At 44.1% G+C, this 26,477-nt stretch overlaps 1 protein-coding gene across 1 annotated transcript in view; it reads left to right on the top strand.

Moving 5' to 3' along the window:
• Positions 1-13,454: 13,454 nt before the first annotated feature.
• LOC119652414 overlaps positions 13,455-26,477 on the top strand; it is a 307,544-nt gene continuing 294,521 nt past the window's right edge. Inside the window, exon 1 of the mRNA XM_038056531.1 lies at positions 13,455-14,802. The gene's annotated coding sequence lies outside the window, so the exon portion shown is untranslated. The remainder of the gene's footprint in view (positions 14,803-26,477) is intronic.

Below are 26,477 nucleotides of genomic sequence, written 5' to 3'. Positions count from 1 at the left end.
TTGATTCATGGGTCGTCTGTGAGGACAGATCTTGCGCGACCTTCCAATGATTGAGGTTGATTTGGATCAACCTCATTTTCTCGTTATACTTAGCGGCTTTTTAAAGTCGGGGCACTTCCGGCCATATGCCCGCTGTCGGTCCCTCCTCCTCATCACACAATATGCATTTGGGATCCTTGTTACAATCCCGAGCAATGTGACCTGTTTCACCACGACGTCTGCATCGACTAGACCGATCAACTTCACTTGTGCACAGTCGCGCTAGATGTCCGTATGATAGACACTTGAAACATCTCTTCAATGAGATTTGCTCTCTAAATCGACAAACTATCCATCCAATACGGACCTTTCTGACATCCAGCAGTTTGCGCGCTTCTTTTGCTGGCAACCGCATGGTCGCCGTCTGTGTATCTCCATGCGCCTTTCTAAGGCTTACAATGAATGCCCCCTGCAAGTCATGTAACTTGAACTGCCCCGCAGGCAGTGCAGATTTCCGCCTTAAAAGTGACTTCATCTAGGTCCTTGCACAGGATAGCGATCTCATGCTTTTGAGCACGCACGGCATTTCCCCAAGTAAATTTTGAACTTGGCTGTGGAATCCTTCGACTTTGCTCTCTTTGGACGTTTTCAGTTCCATCATGAGATCTCCCCTTTCCCTTCGGATCCTGCTTACATCCCCCCCTCCCCCAGGATTTGCGATCAAGGTCAGCTTTCACTTTTCTTAGAATGTCTGCATAGGACGGATCCTCATTCTCTCCTTGTCCTTTTTAAGCTTCTTTGGTTCAACCTTAGTCCAACCGTGTATCTTTTGAGACGTCGGTTCCCTTGGTATTTTAGGTACTATTTTCATGCCTACCGAGGTTTTAGGGCCCTTCTTGAAAACGGGTGGGACGCCGTTTTGTTTATTGTTCGTCTTCCTTCTCCCAAACCCCCTTTTTCCTCTCCCCATCCGCGAGTATACGGTTGGGTGTCACCTTCGCCGGCTGCGTTACAGTCGAAGGAGTGATTTTAGGGCTCTTCTTCAAATCTGTCTCCTCTTCCCGTGATTTGTTGTATAGAACCCTGATGGTTCTCATCATATGCTTGATTGCTTGGTGCACGTTCTGTCTATCTTTGGTGAATTCTGACAACTCAATAATTTTCGGTCCAGGCAAAATGAAGGATGACTCTTCCAGGTCGGACTTCTGTTCCAAAGCCTACATTCTTCTTTCCGCACATTTCTAATTTTCTAGATAGCTTCGTAGGTAGGTAACTGGGTACCTCGGAAGGCACAAAGTTTATTTTATTCGATTGTCCTTGATTCTTGTAGGAACAGGAGTGCCTGGAAGAGATACTGCATTGGAAGTTAGTACAGAAAATTTAATTACAGAAATGGTGGAGTTCCAGGCAAACTGACAGGAAGTTAATAACATGGCAAGGCACATTCAACGTAAGTTGAAGAAAGCGGAAGAGGTGTGGAAGGTAAGTTTGAGAGCACGATTGACAGTCAATGAAAAATAGTTAAAGGTGAGCCTACCTAGCCTATGAGCTAGCTTTCGCTTTGGTTTACTCTCTCTCTCTAGACGAAGAACAGGCAGTCATTGAAGGTTACCACTAGTTTGAACGATTAGCTTCAGTAATAAGTGGACATATTCAAATCTGGGGGTTTTTCGAAGTTAATGTTATAGGAACAAATGGGATTTTAATAGGTGCTCCGCCATGTTACTCCACCACTATTAGAATCCTCAGTTCAGTTAGTTGCTACTGTCCATTATGAGCGACATCATGGAAGGAGCGTTGCGAAAGGTGTGCCTATGGGCCGCAAGACGGGGACTAAGCATAAACCCAACCAAAACGTAACTGATGCTATTCACCACCAAGACAAGGATACCTGAATGCCATCTACCACGGCTGAATGAACAAAGATTGGTTCTTTCCTCTAATGTAAACTATCTGGGTGTAATCCTGGATCCTAAGTTAAATTGGAGGTTGAACATAGAACTGAGGGTTAAGAAGGCCTGTATAGCCTTCTATGCCTGTAAGAGAACCTTTGCAAAGAAGCTGGGTCTCCGGCCGGGGATGGTTCTCTGGATGTACACCGCTGTAGTGCGTCCGATCCTGACGTACGGCTCTATTGTATGGTGGCAGGCTTTGAAGAAGAAATACAATAGAACGAAGCTTAATAGGAATCAAAAAACCGCGTGTGCAGTTGCTACAGGGGCTCTGCAGTCCTGCCCGGTAGATGCTCTGAATGTACTCCTGCATCTCCTCCCCCTAGACCTCCACATCAAATATGTTGCAGCGTGCAGTGCCGTCAGACTACGTGAGTCCGGATGCTGGGCAGCGAAGTCCTACGGCCACAGCAACATGAAATAAGATGAAATACCTCGAGAAATCTGGGCATCCCCCACGGACTATGTCACACGCAAGCTGAACTTCACGAGAAACTTTGCTGTGGACCTTCCAACCAGGGCAAAGTGGAAGACCGGCGGCGTGTTGCAGGACTATGACACGGTATTGTTTACGGACGGATCAAAGATGGCCTATGGAGTCGGTGCGGGGGTTTTCTCGAATACACATGGTGTATCCAAGTCGTATGGTCTCCCAGGTTTCGCCAGTGTATTCCAGGTGGAATTACTGGCGATATTGGAAGTCTGTCGATAGCTGGAGCGCGATTCGAGCCCGAAGCGTAACATAGCCATTCTGATCGACAGCCAAGCGGCTATCAAGGCCTTGTGCTCACCGACGACATCTTCCCGACTGGTGGGGCAGTGCAGAGACGCGCTCAACCATCTGGGCGCACGCTCAAGGTCACTTTCCTCTGGGTTCTCGGGCATAGGAGCATAGAGAGGAATGAGCGGGCTGACGGATTGGCTAGGCAAAGCTCTGCTCTTGGCAGTCCCTCGGCAAATACAGTCGGTGTTCCGCTGGCGGGTGTCGGGGGCGGAGTCTACTCGAACGACCTAGCAACCGCGGGCCTAAGATGGCGAAGGCTTACAAGCTGTGTCAAGTCAAGGAGAATTCGGCCCGCTTATAACATAGCTCGATCACGAGAGCGCTTGTGCCAGACGCGTGCAAATGCATTCAAGATTACGGCAGTCTGCACCATGCCGCTAGGCTCGGCATACCCTACAACTCGCATTGCCGAAGCTGCGGAGAAGGAAGAGAAACCCTCATGCACTTTCTCTGCGATTGCCCAGCTCTGGCTAGAGTCAGGCTGCGGACACTGGGTAAACCATTCTTTGGGGACCTCAGAGAGATTTGTAGCTGCAGGGTGGGAGAGCTGCTTTCCTTCGTGAATGCTACGGGCTGGCTCTGAAGATCCGAGCCGGCTGGACTCTGCTTCCCTGCTCCCATAACAACAGTCACGGTCTTAGGAGTTTGTGGCATCAAAACGGCGCACCAAAGCGCTAATTGGGCTCCTCGGAGCGGCCACTGATACCTACCTACCTACCCAGTTGCTACGAGCAATCTCCTAATATAGTTGAGTAAAAAATGTACATATTTCCAGCCGAATAAAATTAAAAGTAGATTACAACCTTTTCGTCGTATTTTCCTAGAGGAACTGTTTTCCACGTTCATAGAATTCACCCAAATGAATACGATTGAATCTATTTTAAAAGTGGATTCCACCGGTGGAACTTCCGGGCAGGTATCTCCTGTGTTTTTAAAAAAGAAACAAAATGCCAAGTTAGTGATAATATTTGCTTGGGATCATGAATTAAATATAACTACAACCAGAACCCTTTTAAAGTAAATTAAAAAAAGATACGCTGGCTCTTAAATAAATAAGTCAGGGTCGCTTCCCTCATGAACAAATAATGGATCCGGCTACCACTTCCGTTGTTTGTTGCCGTCCTCTCTGTCTGGAGTGAATTTCCCAAGTAATATTGTCAACTGCTCGTTAAAATAAATGTTTTCGTACGAAACGTAGACAAAATGCCATAGAATAAATCTGTGGTAATAACAGGAGTCGCATCAAACTTGCGGAAAACAACAATGAAATAAACAACAATACGAAGCGCACAATTGGGGGGATAGCATCAACAGCAAACAACATCCAGCAACAACTTTGATGGCGACAAGGACGACTAGGAAAAAGTTTTCCCTGAAATCGATCGACCAAGAGGTCCTTTCTTATTATAGGCGATATATTACCGTAAAATAAGTTTAGCATTCTAGTCAACACACACATATTTATGAAGACCCCGATACGGAGAAAACGATTCTATTTCGCTTACTGCTTTAGTTCACCCTGCCACGTACCCTTCCATTGCAATTTTTACTCACCTCCCCGATTCGTTTACGTCCTAAATCCGATCTAATGGTTGACCTTTCCCTCATCCCTTAACATTAGATTTCACAGCAGCAAACATCATCTCATCGATGGAACAGCAAATAGACAACAAAGTCAGGACATATAACCTAGGAACTATGAATTCCCGTTAGCAAGGAATTTAAGGCCCTGGTCCTTAATTCAATTTATAGCTCCCGTCCATGGTTGTAGTCTAGTCATAGCTGGAAGTCAGAAGCTTTCAGGTCGCGTAGTTAAACGAAAACAATAGACGCAAACATATGTGTGTGCCTGGAGGATTAGAAATCGAGAAGTTTGGGAGTAAGGATATCATCAGAAAGACAACGAGAAGGGTGTAGGCGAAGGGAATCCGGCAAAGGCGCCGTCAGTTTCGATGGGCACTGAAGGAAGGAGACTGGCATCCAACATGCGAAAAACATGAGAGTAGGTGTGGAAGGCCAGGACTCTTGGCACAACTGTACTGCGCTGGGATTATTTCCTAGGAGACAACATGGAGATATGAATGCCAGGATCTACTTAGTCGAAGTTTTAGTGCGTGATGATATGGCATAGAACAGCTGCTACCCTCTTGATGTGATACTTCTTGACTACTAAGTGGGCTTTATAGCTTATCAGTACAAATCCTTTGAGTTTAGTTCCGATCGGGACGATAGTAGTAGTGCAATTTTTAAAGTGTTTGTAGTCACATGGCTGTTACTCTGGAGTAGACATCCTTAATTGCGGATTTTGCAAGCCTGTGTGGGTGTAGTCAGCTGGGAGAGGGGTAAAAGTTTGGAATCTGCGCAAAAAAACTCTGATTCGGGAGTAATATAGTGTTGGTTTTGATAAGGACGTGTTTGGGTACAGGGTACTGGTAAATCAGTTCATAATTTTGGGAGACGTACGTATAAAAATGGTTCACACATTATTGTGAAAAAAGGCCCTCGAAAATAGTCCTAAAGTAGAGGGAAGACTGACAAACTGTGTATGTAGGTTGGAAAGCTACAAAGGATTTGATGATTTGTAGGTTCATAGAAGGAAAGAAATTGCGTCACATCCCGAAAGTATTACGTTGGATAGCAATAGTAAGGCAGGTGATTACTTAGAGGGAGACACTCTGAGCGGATAGAGGGCAATGAAGTCATACCTAACGATATCCCGGCGGTCCTTCTGGAATTGTTTAATTTCATCTCCATATAAAGATGCAGTTAAAGGGAGCAATCTTCAGAATGTTGGGGAGTATCAACCAGGGCGAGAGCTGCCCAAGTCAAATAAAGATTGGCATTCTAGGTCGTCCAGGGGGAGCTAGGGATATCTGCGGACTCTCACTACAGATTCTGTGAGGAGAGTTATGAAACCTTCATACATGCATACATTAACAGATGTATGGGACAGTAAGAGGAAATTTTACTAGCTTTAGGTACCAAACCAACCTTCTGTTACTCCTGTAATGCCCGAGCGACCTCCTCGTTAAGATAAGTTTCCTACAACTTGGTAAACACTTCCGGCCTGGACTTCACTCTCAACTTGGAAGCCATAATGTATTTGCCTTCTACTACCAGTAACCCCTCTCTAGTTTCTGAGTTTATTAGTATTCTTTGCCAAACCAAGTTTTGCTGAGCAAGTGCACATGATTTATACTATGATGATGAGGAACCGATCATTGCTCTCTAGAAATCCATCACATGCTTATATTTTTCTCAAAGCTACGTAACTTGCCTGAAGTTTCGTTAGAGATTTGTTATTTCCTACTTAATCAGTTTTACCTACTGCCATCTGGGAAATTGTTCACTTCGGCGAAGACCGGAGCGGAAGATATGGAGTTTACTATCGCTGGATCGCATTTCGTTCTGTATATAATTCACTCTGTGCTTTCTAATGTCTACATAAATGTGCTGGTCCATCGCTTTCGCCGAACAGATTGGCAGTTTTTCCCCTTTGCGACTTGTAGGTTTTCTACTCCTACCCTGCTGTTTCCATTGTGCCGATGCTCCACAAAATCTTTTTCTTTATCCAAAGTACAAGTTGGGTCAACTCCACCGTCCTTCCTGATACAGCATTCCACTCCTTTGTCTCCTTTATCACTTTCACCTGTCATTTTTACTGATACGTGCCTTTGCGATGTGACCAAAGCTAAAGCACCGTTAAGATGAAGCCTGCACACTAAGGAGAGACATAACTTAGTAGATTCTCACTCTCCTTATTGTCAACGGCGTGAGTGCTTCCTCTACTTGTAGGGTGATGATGGGGGGTTGTGGTCCACTGTAGGCTTTTTGCAGCCTTTTTACCGCTTACTGTGGAGGCCTGATAAGGTCAAACCCCTTTCCCAAGGCCTGACAAATCTCCTCCTTCGTGGTGACCTCATCTATATAAACATCTTTCTTCTTTATCTTTGCCTATTGTAACCCTCTCCTGTTTATGTCGGTTTCCTGCCATAAAGACTTTCAATTTGTCAATTTCAAAATGTCAATTCAATTCAAGAATTTATTCACGGTTACACCCTCAGATTTCATGAGTTCTAACTTAATGTCTCCTTTCTAGGACTGTCTAATGCGACTAGGATTACCTCCCAAATTGGCGAATTCTGAGTCTGATTTTACTCTCCTGAGAATCTTAGCGAAGATGATGACAACCTCCTTTCGTGTTCTTCTCCGATGTCTCCTTTGCCAAGGTGCTTCATTTCCCTGAGCTTCCACATCATCTTTCTGGGGTCCACTTCCTTTTCCGGAATGAGGGTAACGTGATTTTCACCGGCAGCTTCAGCCATCCTCCTCATGTGTTTTATTTTTTTGGTAGTTGAGCCTTTTCTTCTCTGCTTGCTCTCTTGACCCGTTTAACCGCTCAAGTAACCTTTTCCCCGGTCTCTCCTTCCCCGTATTTTGAGTGGCATCATTTGTGTTGTCTTGCTCATTTTTCATTCAATAGATTCGCTCCACTTTTCTCTTGGCCTTATATGATCCTTATATTCTGATGGAGCAGAACTCCATGATTTTGTTACACAGTCCGACAAAAGCAGCTCCCAATCGGTCGCTCTATCTTACGTAGCTAGACGTCATAGTTTCCTACTCTCTGCAACTTCCCTCTGCATCTCTCTCATGCAAAGATTCCGATAAGGCTGTCTGACAACACTTTCACCCCTACTCCACTGTTCTGTGCTCCTAGGAGAAATACTCGTCGTTCATTTTGGGAGAGTGGATTCCTTGCATAGCGCAGTAAACACATTGGAGTTGTCGCGCTTCGTAAATGGGTGAACTAACCACTATCCCGGATTGCTCGGTGGTTAGAGTGCTAGGCAGCAGAGGATCTCGGTTCAAATCTCATTACTGGTGGCAGAGTGATTTGTGTTGTAACTGGATGTCGGATACCCGTCGATTCAACTGTCAATCAGTGCCTGAGTCAAATCAGAATGATAATCTCTGGCAAGCGCAATGCTGGCCGAATAGTAATAATGTTTATCACTTTCCATGTACTAATAATATCGATGGCAAGATGCAACCATGGCGGACCGCGCTTTGGACTTCAAAATCCTTTGAGATTTTACCTCAATGCAGCATGTGCAATGTAACGCCGTCATATGTCACTCTGATAATTGCTATTAGTTTCCATGGAATGTCCAATCTGCGTATAGCAAGCCAGATACACTCCCTGTTCACATTGTCGAAGGTCTTCTCGAAATAGATGAAGAGCAGGCAAAGGGAAGATCTAAATTCCATGCACTGGTCTGGAATGATTCGCAAGGTGTTAATGCAGGAGGATTCGGAGCGGAAACCAGCCTGCTTTCAATCGGTCAAGTCTATGAGGTGTTCCTTGATAGGATCCAGTATTATTTCAGCTGCTATTTTAATGAAGGTAACGAATACCCCTCCGATTGTCGCATTGAAGACTAGTGCCCTTTATCGTAATCTTAACGACCATTCTCTTCTTCCACTTTCTGGAAGGAGCAGCTCTGCAGAAACTACAGGAGCAGTAGTGAATAATTCTGCAGGGATACCATTAAGTCTAGTTGCTTAACTTCGTTTGAGTGCATTGATAGTCCGAGATAATTTCTCTTCTTCTTGACAAGAGGCCAGTTCCTAATGCACTATGCTTTTCTAAAATTACTACTATCTGTGATGGGTTCTACTTCCCTCCCCAGCTTAATAACAAATTCTTTTTTATCACGGCGCACACTACACTGAATTTCCCGGGATTTTGCATAGCAGCAGCGCATTAACGTGTCACGCTCGTCATCTATAGCATCAACCAAAAGAGCCTTCAATACACTCCGTCCATCGATCCGTTTTCACAATTCCACACTTAACCTGGTCTTTTGACAATCTTTCGGGACGTAGTCGATGACCTGATAGTGTCCGAGAAGATAGTATTTTTCATGGCTACCCATCCATCCATCACCCACACCCCCCAGCCCCCCCATGCCTACTTATCTAAATTCTCAGGAGGATTATCCACAGTGTTTGCCATCCGATCAGCAAGGTAGCTCTTTCCATTTTCATGTGACAGTTGGATCATGTCAGTTCTAGATTTTGAACTTGGGTGGTAGCAACCCCCGGATCTTGTGAGAAACAGTAGACGAAACATGCAAACGATCATTGGATGGATCAATCTGAGTGCTTGTATGCTGTCACTCAGCTGAAACCCAACTAACCTAGTCAGCTCTGTGCCCGGGCAATGCGACTCCAATAACAAGAAACATCTGACTCTGCGGGTGTTTTCTGGATAAGATTTAACCTTTTTGAGAATATTGGTGTTTATGACATTATCTTTTTTGGAGATGATCATCAACTCCGGTCATATACTCCTTTTGGGTATCACTTTTTTCTTTGAACCAACCTTGGTCCACCGCACCTCCTTTTTTTCACTGAAGCCTACCCTGCTGTTGGCATGATTTTGGTTATTTAAATGAGCTTCCCATATTCCGCTGAGAGATCTATCTGGTTTTAAGCGTCGTACGAGATTCCGAAAGAACTGTTCACTCTTTGGCTACTCCTCTTTGGAATTTACCGTACTTTGTCGGCTGGGGTGGTGCCTGCTTTTTCTGATTAATTTCATACATCCATGACAGTATTATATAGAAACCTGATGACTCTGGTTCTGTTTTGGACACTTCAGTCCCTTCCACGTAAGTAGACTAAATCGTTTAATAGAACAAAATGATGCAACCGATCAGGACAATCCGACACCGCTCGTTGACGGGACAAAGGCTGAAGAAAAAGAACAAGATCAAGTGTCCTTTAGTCAGTGCATGATACCGTACCAGAACCTGAAATACAATATACGCCAATTACACCTATTGAGTGCTCAGCGGAGACAGTGCAGTCGGCCGAGTCAATCATCGTGTAATAATCTCGACCAAGTTGGGATCCCTTTCACTACATATCCACTCGGCCTTCCACTTGGCTAGTGTAATTAACCAAGCTAGTGAAATGACGGGAGATTGCTCCTATTATTCTCGTTTTTTTCTGATCACCCTGCACTTAATCAACTCAATTCCTTTCTTTGTTCGATTTGTTTTGTTTCTGGATTTCAGAAAGGCCAAGCGATCAAGTGAGATAGCTCTGAAGTTTATAGAACAATACAAAACACACGAGTGTTTGTGGGATTTCAAATCGGCTGCTTGTAGGGACAAAGACAGGTCTTTAATTTTTCGTAAATTGTATCCAAAACTTCAGGAATATATTTGCTTATATCTAGTTCAGAGACTCTGCAGAAAGATTGCCAAGAGCGGTAGTTAGCTCCGGTTGCAAAAAAGCATAGAGTAACTTGCAACTTGACTTTTGCTGGGAAAGCAACTTCCATAACGATGTCTATTTTTAAAATTATAGGATCTATTGCCAATCCATTGTCAAACTGCTGTTTTCCCAACCTCAAGAATCTGTATTCTTTGAGGTCTTCGGTTTCAAATTAACCCAAAACAGTAGCCACGGTTTTGTCCATATTCGTTTTTCTCCACTGACAATATCCTGTACAGTCCTCGGTTTGTTTTGCCCAGTTGAAGGGTTTTCATACCTCTGTTCCCCATTCTCACCAGGTTCCTGTTTCAGCATGATGCATCCCGTGGTGACTTAACTCACACTAGGCAGCAGGTCTACTTCCCTGCCCGATCCTGTCTTTTCCATCCCTATGGCTTCCAAAATTACTTTGGGGACCTCGGTATGTTTTTCACCCGATGTCTCCTCTAAAGTGTCTTTGCTCGGGTTTTCCCTGTGCACCTGCACCAAATCGATAGTGGATATGGCAACGCCCATGTTTGATTGCCTCCAGGAATCGGTCATCTACCCCGATCGTGAAGAGTCTACCTTTTTCCTCCACCTTGCTTCTGAAGACTCTTCATAATCGCTAATGGAGATCCTTATCCTTAGCGATTAGGGGGAACATGAGATCTACCGTCTCTATTCTAACGGCTTTCGGAAGAAACACCGTCATTATGTGTGCTCCCGGTACATCATCCCTAACACAAGTTGACAATTCTGCTACTTACCAGCCTGGCAATTAAGGAACTATGGTTCCTGTAGTGCCCTCCATCGCGCAGTCCATCAGTATGTGGGCTGGTTGAAAGCGTATTCCAGTGAACACAAGTTTCGCAGTTCATGCCTTGCACATCTGGCTGATGATAAGGCCTTCGATTGTTTCCTGCTCCTCACGAGTGAGTATTTGCTCGGGAAACATTTTTGGCAGTAATGCCAGTCGAAGTAGTCCGGATAGCTGAGTGGTTAGAGCACAAGGCTGTCGTACGGAAGGTCGCGGTTCAAATCTCGCTGGCGGCAGTGGGATTTGTATCGTGATTTGACGTCGGATACCAGTCGACTCAGCTGTGAATGAGTACCTGAGTCAAATCAGGGTAATAATCTCGGGCGAGCGCAATGCTGACCACATTGCCTCCTACAGTCTACTGTAGTGTACCGTTACGGTCTTGAATGAAGTGCTCTAACACACTTCAAGGCCCTGATCCAATATGGATTGTTGTGCCAACGATTATTATTATTATTATTATTAATGCCAGTCGAACGCGCTTGATTGCATTAGCATAGTTAATAGGAGGTTTCCTAATTTCTGCCTTCACCCCTGACCCACCCGGGTTTTCTCCCCTATTGGCTTCAGGTTTGGATTTTTTGGGTGCGCTCCCCTCATGTAGACTAATCTCCGCTGCTTCTCGCTTTCCTGGCTCCGATAGAGTTGGTTTAGGTCTGCCTGAGCCTTCTTAAGGGCTTCTTATGGTTTCAGGCCTTCCTTGAGATAACGCAGGTACCTTTACCTCCTGCGCCACTGAGACCAGTCTCCTTCTTGACGTTTGATATGTTGATCTCAGCCGTACTTTTGCATGTCCCTGCGTTTTGAGTAGTGGTCTTTGTTGGTTGTTGTCCTCGCAGTATATCAATGCGCACCTTGGATCCACTGTTTGGCGTCCTAACTTCTTCCTTCTTGGGTGTAATCACCAGGCTCTCAGTATTTCGGAGATGTGCCTTCTCCTGGTTAACCAGTTTGTGTGCGGTACGGGGTCCCGCTTGTTTTGTTGTATTTCTTTTTATTTTTTTAATAGTATTCACGGTAACTACTCACTGAGGCGACCAGGTATCAGTGGGATTCCGTTCGAATACAGTCAGTTACCGCCGACTGAAAACTAGGGGAGGGGCACGACTCGCATGGTACCCTGGATCGGGGGAGGTGTTTTTCTACACCGCAATCTAGATCCGTAGCGTTTTGTTAATAGTTTGGTCACTTCGTACAAGGTGTGGCTATCGCCACTCACTAACGGTGGTAGACGAGAGGCTTGACCCCTGGAAAACCACACATTACCCTAGAGAGGAGAGGCAGCTCACTCTCAGAGAGAGATAAGTCGAACCCAGGGAGGCACATTCCGCGTCAGTCTATCCTGCAGTGTACTGCTGCACCCTTGTACCATTACTTTTAGCAGGAGTCACTACAAAAGTTTCCTATTTTGGCTTCACGTGTATTTTCCACTAGATTCCTTTGATATTTTCCATATTATATTTCTAGTTCTGGTGCGGTCCCAAGCATCGACAAAAGGGTGCGTGAAAAATAGCATTCATATTTTCAGATTCACCAGCCCCATCATCATCATCGTCTTTTGGATGTTTTGTTTTATGAGGTGTTCCAGTTAAATTCCTTCCCGTTTTTCGACCCTCCGATTATCATATCGTCAATTTTGAAATCTATGCTTGCATTGCATTCAGGAAGACTCACATTTCTTGCTATGAGTTTTCGATTTAGGAGTTTCGTTCACTCCTTTGGTAAACTATGATACCACCAGAGAATGATACCCTTTAAGGAGGATGCGTATGAATGTCTTCACTGGAACTTCTTCAGACATATTGCATAAATTCTAGATTTTTGCCAGGCGCAATTTTCCTCACTTCATTTGGCAACCCTCATCAATTGAGGAGTATCTACAAATTCATACCCATTACCTTCCCCAACTGTTACTGTCTTCATCAACTCCTGCTCTCCCTCTCTCTCGGCTAGCCTACACACCACTCAAGAAAACATTCCATTGTATGCGTATGTAACAGTTAGCATACAATCAACAAACGACCTTAGCTTGGGGGTGGATGTCCTTCCATGACCGTACACAGAACGATAACATAAAGCTCGGCAGTTAACTTTTTTGCATAGACAATGTGTTGGGAAAACATTCATACGTCCTTGTCACCCACAACCGCCCATCCTACGGCTGGGAGCAGTCGCCACGAAGTAGTCCTGACAAATTCAAATGGAAAACTTGCGTGCACGCTATCTACTGCTTCCTCTCTTCATAAAAAATCGACAGGACTCTCGTAAATTTGCGTAGCATTGCTTTGCTGGATAGTGGGAAATACCGACTGACTGGACTGGTGGATCCACATGTTTGTTGTTGCGGTGGTTGTTGTTGGTAACCTTTTCGTGCGGTTCAGGGTATATTCCCATGAATACTACATATTTGTCGCGTGAGGGTTGGTCGCGTACTTTCTCTTCTGAAGGACTCCGGTACGGATTTTGTTCTCTTCCTCGATTTGAACAAAGCAAGGCTCCACCGCGAAAATCTTTCTCTTCGACGACTGATTCCGGCCGTTGAAATCCAGTCTATTCACTTGCTCTCTTGGGAAATCTGGTTGGGCTGCAGGTTGCGAAGTCTGCCCGATTCGCTCGTTTGTTTTCTCGGATTTCGTTTGTATTCTGGCTGAAACTCGTATTTGGCTCCGTTTCGTTTGTGTGCATGAAATTGGTTATTCACTTTGCCTGCCCAAACGTATTTCTCGTTTTGCCCGAAAATGATATGATGGCCCGCCGCGATACAGTTGTTGTAGTGGGGGAGTCTTCAGGCTGATTTTCCCCGACCTTGTTGTTGCTATTTTTCCAATTTTCCTTTTCGCTCGAGCAAATCCTTGCACAGTCGGATGTATTGCCGATGTGTGCATTCCTTCCATTTCGTACTCTACACCTGGTGAGACGACGAAGATACGCGCGGTTCTGTGCCACTTTGCACTCCTCCAGTTTTTTTAAGGACTACTAACTACTAACTATGCTCTACTACCATTCCCGTTTCATTTCTCTCCTTTTGTAACGAATAGAAAAGTTTTTCTACTTCTCAACTGGATTTCCTCGACTTAAAGTTTTGAAACGTAGAAAACTCCTTGATTTTTGTAGAAATTCCAAGTAGCGCCTGTGGAAAACTTCGCACGGCATTCATAACCGTCCGCACCAGATTCGGTTCGAGCTTACCTTTCGGGGGTGTTTTCTCTGTTTGTGATTCGAGTATTTAAGGACGTTTGCGAAATTTTCCGGTCTAATGTCGTGACGAGTGAATGACTCAGTGAGTCGGTGAATCAGTAATATTAATTGTGAGTGGGGTTACGTGCGAAAGATTTCATATGAGAGTGAAGTGAAAATAGCGTGATGCTAGTGAATCGGTCTAGGTGCTCCGGGGGAGGGGACGCGGGCGTGTTTCGAGCAGATGAGCAGATTGCTTTTCACGGAATTTCGCTGGAATTCTGAATGTTTTCGTGCCGATTCTGCATGTTTTCTTACTAATTCACGGGACAAGAGTTCAACAAGGCAGGGTTTGAGTGATAACGAATGATTATCCTGCTATTGTCGTAGTGGTGCAGTTGCAACAGCTTCCGGGCGTTCGACAAGTTGCTGCACTCAACAGTGGTGCATGATCTCCGGCAAAGTAATCAATGAAAGGATACCACTGCACACTCTTCTGAAGGAAACAGAAACGCGAGGAATCTCCCCTCAATTCCAAACCATACGAAGAGCAGCCTAAAAAGTGCTGAATCGTATCCTGTTTAGTTTTGAGTGATAACTTGAATGTTTTCCGCAAAACCTAACCATTGAAACTTGTATATCTGAAGTGTCCGTTTTTCATAACAATCAGATGGTATCATGTGCTACGTTCCCTAGTGCTTGCTTCGAAAACTCCCTTCAAATTCTCTCATAAAGTACGAAAGTGCCGTCGAACATTCATCACAAACGGATATACCCAGTTATTTTTCCCAACTTATCCTGCGGAGACTTTAAAGTGGAATTGTGTAAGTGTCCTTTCTTTCAATCATTCGTCTATACGCCTCCTATTTATTAGGCAAGCTTTAAGCTTCGCCTAACAAAAAGGATCAAACGGCATGCATGTGACCCTACCAGTATATAAGTATATGTATAAAAAAAGCTCTTGAGATTTCTTCCAATCCTAAAGAAGCAACGACGACACGTATTTTTTTATTGTCGGTTCGTCGTCGGTTTCGTCCTACTCCCGACTTCCTTGAAACTCCTTACTTACTTTTTGCCTGCTGATAATCCCTCCAGATTAAAAAGTGAATTCCGCTTTTAACATCACACTTTCAGGTCGAACGAAAAGGAAAAAGTAAATATATGTAAAGGAAAACCTAAAAAAGATTCAACATTACCTTGAAGGATATCTAGAATTCCCATCTCGTTTGACATTGTTGTACTGCAGCCTGTATATTGCCTTTTTGTGTTAAGGTGTTTTTTCTCTCCATTCATTGAAATCTGTGGAAACTGTTTCCTTTTATTTTTTCTGTAAGTCAAAATCTTTTGTCCTCACAGCCAAAGGAGAGCAGGAGCCATTGCTGATAGAAGAGCCTTCTAGGATCTCCCAAAGAAAACAGAAAAATCGGGATAACAATGAAAATGAAAGGAGACATACTTCAAACTGGGAAGCAGCAATATTGAGCTTGTCTACTGAAGCACGTGAAACATATTCATTTCATCAGAGCATATAATCGTGAAAGGAACACTGGAAATTTCCGTTTAATTAAGAATAGTGAGCTGAAAAGTTGCTACAATTTAAAGGAACATAAAGAGTCCATTGTCCTATTTTTGACTTTGAATTTAATTGGGTTAGGATCAATCTTCCTTGTGGATTTCAGGGAATGACAATATGGTTAATATACTCCCAACAATTGTGGCTGCGGGTTAATTTGTCACAATTAGCCAAGACTTTTTTCGTCCCTGTATAAAACCCCGCAATCTATATAGTTTCATTGGGGATAATTATTCACATACGGAAAGCTCGGCATATGAGATGTCAATTGATAACCCTTTTCACTTGGAAAAATACTGAGGACTATATTGGGTGGTCCAGAATGTTAAGTAAAATTGGAGATTAAGTGTCGAATTTTGGGTTAAAAAGGCCCAGATACCCCTGTGCTTGCAAAAAGGCAATCAAGAAAATATGTGAACCTACCCGAAGCAGGGGATACAATATGACATTTAGGAGGAGCCACGTTATCTAAACAGATGGCTAAACCTCAAGGCCATAATCATATTTCGGGTCGGCTACCATAAGCTTTCAGACATCTCCAATGGATTACAATACACGTTAGTTTAACCTCCAGAGAAACTTTGCTGCGATATTCCAACCAGAGAGAAGTGTAAGACTGCTTGGGTGCCGCAAGGCTATGGCACTTTATTTTTCACAAACGAATCAAAAGCTGGTTTTATATTTAGAGTGGGAGTTTCTTCAAAAATACATATATCTGAAGTTGAACAGTCTTCAAAAAAATCATCATCATCAACGGCGCAACAACCAGTATCCGGTCTAGGCTTTCCTTAATAAAGAACTCCAGATACCCCGGTTTTGCGCCGAGGTCCACCAATTCGATATCCCCGAAAAGCTATTTGGCGTCCTGACCCATGCCATCGCTCCAACTAAGGCGGGGTTTGCGTCGCATTCTTCTTCTATCATTGATATTGCCCTTATAGACTTTCCGAGCTGGATGATCCGCATCCATACAGATTAGGTGGCTCGCCCACTGCAACCTATTGAGCCGGATTTTATCCAGAACCAAACGGTCATGGTATCGCTCATAGATACGGAATCGTCTATCCATGCAGGGGGCCAAAAATTCTTCGGAGGATTCTTCTCTCGAACGCGGCCAAGAGTTCCCAATTTTTTTCGGTAAGAACCCAGGTTTCCGAGGAATACATAAGGCCTGGCGAAATCATAGTTTTGTACAGTAAGAACTTTGACCCTATGGGTTCGAGTGAAACAGCTTTTGTAAACTGAAAAAGGCTCTGTTGGCAGTCAACAACCGTGCGCGGATTTCATCTTGGGACAGATTTCGAGGGTCCGTTCAACTGTTTCGTGGAAGGCATTCTTCTTCGACTCTGCAGTTTCCTCTGTATGGGGCGTGAATGTTTATGAGGTATATATTTCTAAATTTGCCTCGCAAAACCCCGAATACATAGCCTTTCGCTTATATTTTCGAAGCCGATAATAGCAGATTTCATTTATTGGTTGATTAAGAAACCTACTCCGAGCACATGGTTTACTGGATGGCCGCTGTAATATATGGTGTAGTGCTCTTCTCCAGGAAACCGGTCCCTGTTCAACGCATTATCTGCAACGCTGTTACATCATCCCTACATTGCGATAGGGTATCGGCTAGCTGCTTGGCGGCTCCATACCAATTCAGAGAGCGCACGTTCCATGGGAAAATGCGCAAATTGTTATTCCGTTTTCGTTGCTGGGTTCGTCGTTTTAGGTTCCGTCCTGCCCGAGGCTCTTTCTGTGGCTTTGTAACGTTGGTTGTCAATTGATAACCCTTTTTACTTTAGAGAAATACTGAGGGCTACAGTGGATGGTCTGGAATACGAAGCTAAATTGACGATTAACCGTAGAATTTTGGGTTTAAAAGGATCTAGATAACCCCCGAAACTTTGCTGTGATATTCCAATCAGAAAAATATAAGGCTGCTGAGGTACCGCAGGGTTATGGCACTTTATTTTGTACTAACGTATCAAAAGCGGGCTTTTGATTTGAAGCGGGACTTTTATCAAAAACACATAATATATCCGTCCGTATCCACTTGATGATGGACCAGACCACTTTGGAAGCAACTTCCCTCTTTTTGGGCTAAACAAAAAATTTTTTAAAAAGTTGACTGAGAAGTGATCCGACTCCCAAGTGGAAAATAATTATTGTAACTGGTATTTCTGAAACCAACAAAGCATTAGAGTCGGTTGTGACGTTTTCTAAGTACTCAGTGAGAGCCCTCCTCTCCTTTTATTCCATTTTGTCTGACGTCCTTTCTAGTTATGTTTGTCCCCCCTCCAAATCCCTGAGCTCCTTATTTTTACCATACACAAGGCGGTGACCACACTTTTGTTGAGAATTGCCGCTCAATTTCGCTTCTCTCATCCTGTTCCAAGCTCCTCGAGAGGTACGCCAATAACTGGTTCACCACCCACTTCGGCCACTTTATAGCTAAGCAGCAGCACGGCTTCATAAAATGTCGATCCATTGCTACCAACCTTCTGCACTTCACCAACTTTGTGACCAAATACCTCACCTCTCAGCATGAAGTCAACGTCATTTACACGCGCTTTTCTAAGTCCTTCGAATCCGTTAACCACGAGATACTATTATCTAAACTCGAATCTCTCAACATTCCTCCATTACTTATTACATGGTTTGCCTCCTATGTCTCTTTCCGATCCTGTAGCGTTTCCTTTGATGGTTGCACTTCTTGTCCTTTTCCCCCTCCTCTGATGTGCCACAAGATCCATTCTAGGACCTCTTTTATTTTTATTCATTATTAATGACCTCCTCTGTGTCCGCACTTTTCCTTGCTTGTTATACGCCGATGACCACAAGCTGTTTCTCTCTGTTTCGACCTCAATGGATAGCGCTTGCCTCCAGGCAAATTTGGATACTTTGGTCCATTTGTGCACAGTTAGTAAGTTGGCCCTTAATATCAGCAAATGTCACTCGATATGCTATTCGCTTAAAACCTCTCCCAACCTTTTCTCCTATTCTCTTGACGTTTGCTCTCTATCCTATCTAAACTCTATCCTCAACCTGGGCGTAACCGGCCCTTCCGTAATTGTGATTGTCTTGCCCTAAAGAAGATACAGCGCAAATTCACCCGCTTGCTCTTCTTTAAGATGAACCACCCCCGTGTTCGTGTCCCTTGCCTCCGACAACGTAGAATCCCAAGCCAGGTAACGTTCCACTCTTACCAACATTACAGTACAGTACCCACTCCGCTTGATATTGTTAAGGGTGTAATACTTGCCACCTACTGACTCACACTCCAGTGTTAAATTGAGAGCTAGTCGGCTCTTCTAGAACGAAAGCATGTATGTGAGCTTATGGGCTAAGTAAGCCCAAAATTAGTCCAACATCGCGGTTGTTTGGACGGGATAGAAGGCTATGTCGACAAACTTGACATACCTTATAATATGCCCTGTGCAAGTTGAGAAGAGACCAGTTAGAACCAGCCAACAAAACTAATGAAATCGCCTGCAGGGCCTGCTAGTTAATATCTTCTGTAAATTTTATAGGTCAATGCAGACAGTTCTACTGCCGATACCTCTTAAACTATCAAGGGCCTGAGAATTACGCTAATGAAACGAGGTATCATTACACAAATTGTTCTCTGTTTTGTAAATCGGCTACTTGTAACTATCAAGACATCAGCTGTTTTCTTGAATGGGACGTAGTACCTCAATCGTATCTACGGACTATACAGTGGATCCCATTGACATAGTACAGCCAGCATTGGTGTTGTCACTCTCTAATTAATATAGACCCAGGAATCTGACTCCTCTATATTGTCATTTCGGACCCAATGATCTTATTTCGTCATCACGTGTCCGATCAATGTATTACCAAACCCCACCTTAGCGCACGGTTCACATCACCTTCAGGAAGTCTCCTCTGAACTGCATTTGCTCCGCCTCATTGCGGAAGTCCTCCTTGGTGCCTACCATTGTAGTACTGCAAATACGTCCCTTGTCCACTCCTTTATTTAGTGTAAGGCATCCCCAGAGATTGTTTTTTTTAACTGTTACTTTGTTTTCCTATTTGATTTTCAATGAGGCCGTGCTGAGCAAGTGATAAGCCTATACCAGTGAGGTATTATCATTTTCAATGACGCAACAGCCAGTGTCTAGACTAGGCCCATCTTAATGAAGAACCCAACACCCAAGTTTAAGGACCGCCATTTCGATATCCCTAGCAGCTGCCTACGCCATCGTTTCATCTGAGGTAGGCTCTTCTATGCCTCCTTTTTATTCAGAATCAAACGCCCTTAAAGTTCTTCGATATATGGGGGTCCATCCTCATATAGGGGGTCAGATATTTTTCTTTCCACTTTTCTTGCTCAGGGTCAAAATTTCCGATGAATAACTGATGAGACATGGCAAGACGTTTCACGGGGGGGGGGGGGCAATATGGCCAACCAAAACAGGATTTAGGGTCACATCACCTCTTCAAACAGACAGCTATCACGTTCTCTTTCACCTCTTTCTGGGCCTTTACATCGAATGCAGTACTATCAGGCTCCGTGGACTAGGGTACTGGGCAGCTAAACCTTAAAGCCATCATAATATCTTGGGTCCACTACAGTAGGGTTTTGGGCATTTCTAATGGGTTTGTTGTCATATTCCAACCAGAGAGAAGTGTAAGACCGGCGAGGTGCAGCAAGGTTATGTACTTTAGATTTTATTGACGAATCAAAAAAGAGGCTGGGCTTTGGAATGACAGTTTCTTCAAAAACACATAATATGTACGAAATTGCACAGTCTTTGAAAATAAGCTATTATTTTGTTTCACTCTGTGGTTGAAATTAACCCGACTGATGGTCTTACAGTCATCATAGCATACCAGTGAAGTGGTTACATATTCTAAGATTTTGTGTCAGTACTGGGATGCTAACTGGTTCAAAATCTACCTCCCTCAAAGGCTACCCCTCCCCCTGATTTCCGGACATGAGAATACAGACACGAATGAGTCATTCAAAACTGTGGCCAAGTGAAGCTCGAATCTTAGCAGCCTTTCAGTGGATATAGTCTTCAACTAGCAGACTTTTTTGAAATATAGAATCTATTTGCAGAACTTGCCTGCTACTGACTTTAGACACACGTTTACTAACTATGCTTAACTGAGAACGATTCGGTATTTCTGAAACAAAATCCATGTAAAAGCTTACAGGACCACGGCGAATTGCAATGGACACTGGTCAATACCGGACTTTGCCGAAGCCACTTCTTTAATATATGTAGTTTAGTTAGTTTACTGGGCTACTCAGACCTTTGTTAGGCCCATTGTACTCTTCTCGTGAATCGCCTATTCAATGGCTTCCATGTCCATGTCTCCAAAGACAGAGGATGTCCAGATTCTTCATTGAAGAAAACCTGCAGCTGCATATGAAGTGCAGCGCCGTCTCTTCATTACATCTTACATCGATCTTTTCTATACGGTAGTTTAAGGAGCGGGACAGCCCGTACTAGGACTTTCATGTCACACTTCTTAAGGGCTAACAAAAATGCCGCCCCAGGTTCTTTCATAAAGCTTTTCTCCTTCCGACAAGAATTTAAATTTCTTCACTCGACTGCGTGAATCCTTACAATTTCACCCTTCAGAGTAGACTTGACAGGGGGTGGCCGGATGCCAAAAGTTGGTTCTGGCCCCACCATTGTAGATCCAGACCATTGGCGAGCCAGTTTGACAGCTTCCTTAATACTAGCGATGTTTGAGTACCCTGGTACCCACATCAGAAATAATTCGTTCAGTTGGCCAAGTTTCAGCACCATCTGTTGGTAACTCCACACCACCTGGCTTGATATGTCGTTGTTGTTTAGTGCTGATAATGCTACCCGACTGTTCGAAAAGATTCGAACAGTGCGACCGCTCCATTTTTCCCGCAGACATTCTTCTGCTGCCTATGAAGTGGGCGCCTGGAATATGGTCGATATTTTTTCGAGGGGTCGAGCCAGTTTCTTAGTCGGAATATGCGAGAACACCGTTGCGTCCGATTCGTCTTCCGTGACTGACCCATCGGTGAAGATGATTAAGTCTGTAATCTGAAAAGATCGACGGCTATCTATCGACCGTTCTTCCTTTTTTATGATTATGACCGTGAATGTCTTTTCAAAGACGAATATGGAAACTATATGGTCGGTCAGCATCAGAGCTATGGGATGTATGTCAAGGAATTTCCAGATGGTGGCGTTTGTACTCTCCTGGTCTCAAGAGTGTGATAACAAAATGGCACATCACAGTATAAGTAGTTTCCCAAGTTCGGTTCCCTATACCAATCCCAAACGGGGAATTTCTCCTCAACCATACATATATGTCATCATTACCAGTTTGCTGAAAATATTTCTACACCGATCGTGGAAAAACTGCGAGAGAAGCGTCTTCGATGGTATGGTCACGTAATTTGTGCTAACGAGAAATCACTTGTCAAGATTGGTCTGAGCACCGAAGTCGAGGAGATTGCATCCAGATCAGGCATTTAATAGCGCCAAATGGAAAAACCGATCACGACGAGCCGATCCCTCTCGTGAACAGGACAAAGGCTGAAAAAAGAAGAAGAAGAAAGATATCTACGAGTATCTGATGCTTTCATAATTGTTGTTTCAGTCCTCGTGACCATATCCGAGTAGAAGTTCACCTGGATATTCAGATCACATATCACGATCGCCCCGTCACCCTTAGAAAGCCGATTCTAAACCCCATTCAGTAACTCATAAAAAAGCGCCTACTCTAGTGTTAGTTAGTTTAAATTCATGTGGAAAGCAGCTCGAAGCACTCAGACCTTTTGTTAAACCCATTGTAATATTCTCTTAAATCGCCTGTTTAATTGCATCTCGCTGGCGGCGTTCGCAGTTTCTTTTTCAATCTGCGAACATTCTCTAGAGACAGAGAGTACGCAGATCCGAGGTATCTTCGCCTGAGTTTTAAGGGGCCGACCAGCTGCATATGAAATGCAGGGTCCTCTCCTCTTCCTGCTCAATGGGCTACATATAGGCGAATACCACTGCAAGTACTCTGATTTTTTCCATATGATGATGTTGAGCTGATGTTCCCTTCTTAACGGATAACAAAAATGTCATTCTATCTACCAGCAGGAATTCAAATTTCTCCATTCGCTGCGCGAATCCTTGTAATTTCTCCTTCAAAATAGACTTTGTAGCGGATGGCCTGGTGTCAAATGCCGGCTTGGACCCATCATTGTGGATCCAGACCCTTTGCGAGCAGGTCTGTCAGCTTCCACATTATCAGCGATGTTAAAGTGCCTAGGCAACCAAGTTAGGAATGTTTTGTTCAATCGGCTTCAATTACCAGATTGGCATCATACTCAGCATCAGGTCGACCTGCCTGTGGAGCATATGCAGTGAAGTAGCAAATAACGCGATCAGCTGATACAATGGCGAGCTTTATCAGCCGTGTCCGGTACCCGGATGGCTCAAGTGGTTAGAGCGCTGGGCTATCATTGTGGATCCAGACCCTTTGCGAGCAGGTCTGTCAGCTTCCACATTATCAGCGATGTTAAAGTGCCTAGGCAACCAAGTTAGGAATGTTTTGTTCAATCGGCTTCAATTACCAGATTGGCATCATACTCAGCATCAGGTCGACCTGCCTGTGGAGCATATGCAGTGAAGTAGCAAATAACGCGATCAGCTGATACAATGGCGAGCTTTATCAGCCGTGTCCGGTACCCGGATGGCTCAAGTGGTTAGAGCGCTGGGCTATCGTAGCGGATGGTTGCGGTTCAAATCTCACTGGTGGCAGAGGAATTTGCTATCTTGACTGGATGCCGAATACCAGCCGACTCAGCTGTGCCAAATCAGGGTAATAATCTCGGGTGAGCGCAATCCTGACCACATTGCCTTTTACACTATATTGTAGTTTATCGTCTTGAATGAAGTGTTCTAACACACTTCAAGGCCCTGATCCAATATGGATTGTTTCGCCAACGATTATTATTATCCATCAGTCTATCATCAAATCGTTCGACTTCTTTAATGGCATCAACGAAACCCTCTGAGAAGGCAATGCCAACAAAGTATTGAATATGTGGGCTACCAAAATAGAAAAGTTTATATCCATTTTTTCCGCTTTCGCGTTCTTTGTCGTACCGTTCTATGTTGCACCAGACCATTCTGTTTCCTGTAGATGTCAAATATCAATGCGTTTTTTCCGGAAGGTTCTTGCGATTTCCACGGTCTTTCTTGCGAGGGTGCCAATATTTAGCATACAGACACGTATTTGTTTTGCTCGGACTAACTTGCTTGCCTGCTGACGCCGTCGATACGTCGAGTACACTTGCCAATTTCTCGACAGGATTTGGGCCCGTCCTGCTGCGACGACTGAGGTGATCGCCATATCACTTTTCCGGAGCTTATGACCCAACACATCATCTTGTTTTTAATGACATTGAATCCGTTTTCATGGCCGGCCTGTTACGGGACCTGTCACCGAGGGAGATGGAATAACACCAACTATACTTTATTTACCTTTTTCCTCGATTTGAGCATTTTATTTTTGTTTTACTGCCTCATACCCTGCTCCCTTATTTGGGTTGGGACCAGCATTGCGGAATGCTGATTTGTTTTTACCTACGTTAAATTCAAGAAATAAGTGGTCTTTCTGCGTTCACCTTAAACCAGTCGCTAGGACCTATCGATGATCTGCCGTGACATTGCGCAGAATGTCAACATATATAAAATTGCTTTTATTGGTTATAATTGGCGCATCGAGTCGCTCTCCCTTCTGGAGCTTCTTGATAAGTAGACTTCTGTGACATTTCATCTTTCGCTCAAATACCGCTCAAAAATCAAATGTCTCTGTAGTCATTGCATGCGCCGAATTTGTGTGGTAGCGATCAATAGGAGTCCTAACCACTCGTGTTCAGCGGTTCGCGTCAGTAATCAGCTAAACTTTGTGACGTTTGACCCATCATTATCAACATGAACGGCGCATGTTTCGGTATCCGGTCTAGGCTTGCCTTAAGTAGGAATTTTAGACGTCCCGGTTTTGTTCCTAGGTCCATCAATTCGATATGGGTGGGTGGTCAAAGGGTAGTCTTGGTCCCAAGGGGAAACGTGGAATGGTACCCACGATTGAACACAAGACCTCGGAAACGCCTGCTAAACCAACACCAACAGCTCTACTACCAAACCCTATGTCCACCTCCACGTGGTACTCGCTGGGAGCTTTTTCTTAACGAGAAACTGCAGACAGAGAAAGATGAAGGCGGATCTCCGCGCCTAAAAACGGGACAAATTGTACCAACTGGTTCTCCAGGTTGCGGGTTAGATAGAGCTGACCACCCTACATGGAAAACAATTCGTAACTAGGCCATAAAAGGAGCCTTGGATTGAACTGACAACACAACGACGAACCCGGCAACGAAATAACGATTTGCGCATTTTTTCATGGAAGGGGCGCTCCCTGTATGGAGAAGGAGCTGCCAAGTAGCTAGCCGAAACCCTGTCCCAATATAGAGCTGATGTAAGAGTGTTGCAGGAGATGTGTTGGGCAAGGACCGGTTAACTGGAGAAGAGCTACTACACTATATACTATAGTGGCTATCCAGTAAATCATGTGCTCGGATTGGGTTTCTTAGTCGCCCAGAAAATGTTGTTATCGACGTTTGACCCAGACCAGAGATAAATGCAGTTTTGATGACGACAAAGCGCTTATCAATATTCTTGGGTGGACAGTTCAAAATTATGGCTTTCTGTGCTGCCAGAATAGTTCCCCACAGATGAACGACGGAAAGAACTGTTCCCCCACGAACAGACGTAGATGCGATGCTTACACCAATGCTTGCGGCATTAGATGATGATCTCTATCAAAAGCCTTCAAAAGGCAATTCTGTATCCACTGCTCCGACATTGTCGATTTAGTTAGATATTCCTTGACGATCAGTCGCAACTTAACTCAACTTGTGGCCGCTGTTGAAAGTTACAGAAATCTATAAACCTTTAACCACTGTTACGGTCGCCAAGGTCATAAATCCTGGTACGTAGTCGTTAGCAAATCTCTTGTGAACTGCAGGCGCTTGCTCATTGAGAAGGTCCTTTTCCTCATTATGGGAAAGCTCCGTTGGGGTAGTACTGCACTTCTGTGATGCTCGTTCACACAGACCCGAGTCATAAAGCAAGATCCTGTGGGAAAATGGCAGGTTATAATAGCGCACATTGCAGTAGTCAGTTCGAATCCGAAGTCTCATCGTCGTCGTCAGAATGCGCAGCTTATATCGCCAGAATGGGAGAAGGCGAGCATAGCGTTGTTGAAGAAAATGCATACATTACAGAAAATAATAGCAAACCGTTTTCGGTAACCAAAGGTTGTAACCGTGAAGTAAGTCCTTATTCGAAGCGCTATTGACGTTTTTGTAACCAGACTACAGCTATGGAGCTTGTCTAAAGTAACCACGGATACTATTGATCTATGCTTGGAAATGCGGACAGATCAACTTCAATTCTGAGTTTCTAGTCCATATTTTCATTATTCTCCTTTAGTTCTCAATATTTTAATAATATTTCCTTGATTTCGTGCCTCTTCTCTGTGTTATATCCTTTCTGTTTCAGTAACACCTGGTTGAAAATATGTATGTTGAAGGACTAGACACGTACATTATTTTTAGAATGAACCCCACATGGTTTGAAAGGATGCCTCCTTTTGTTCCAACTAGACAGCACAGCTGCACTTTAGCTTCTGTCGATTATCAGCCATTCAAGGCTACGCCCATCAACATGCCTGAATTTCGGTTACGTTAGCAATTAAGCTGTCTAGACGGTCAAAGTCAAACTTACCAAGGATTCCAGTCACCCTCAATCCATTAACGTAGTGGCAGCCTTTATTACTTCTTTTTTTACCTTAAAAAAAAATTAAAACTCAGATTCCACCTCTGTCCACTTGTTTATCTCCTTGTTGGTGCTACTTTTC

The sequence above is a fragment of the Hermetia illucens genome, chromosome 3, assembly GCF_905115235.1.
Source record: "Hermetia illucens chromosome 3, iHerIll2.2.curated.20191125, whole genome shotgun sequence".
Lineage (NCBI taxonomy): Eukaryota > Metazoa > Arthropoda > Insecta > Diptera > Stratiomyidae > Hermetia > Hermetia illucens.
The sequence above is the reverse complement of the archived record's forward strand: the minus strand, read 5'-3'. Positions and strand labels throughout refer to the sequence as shown.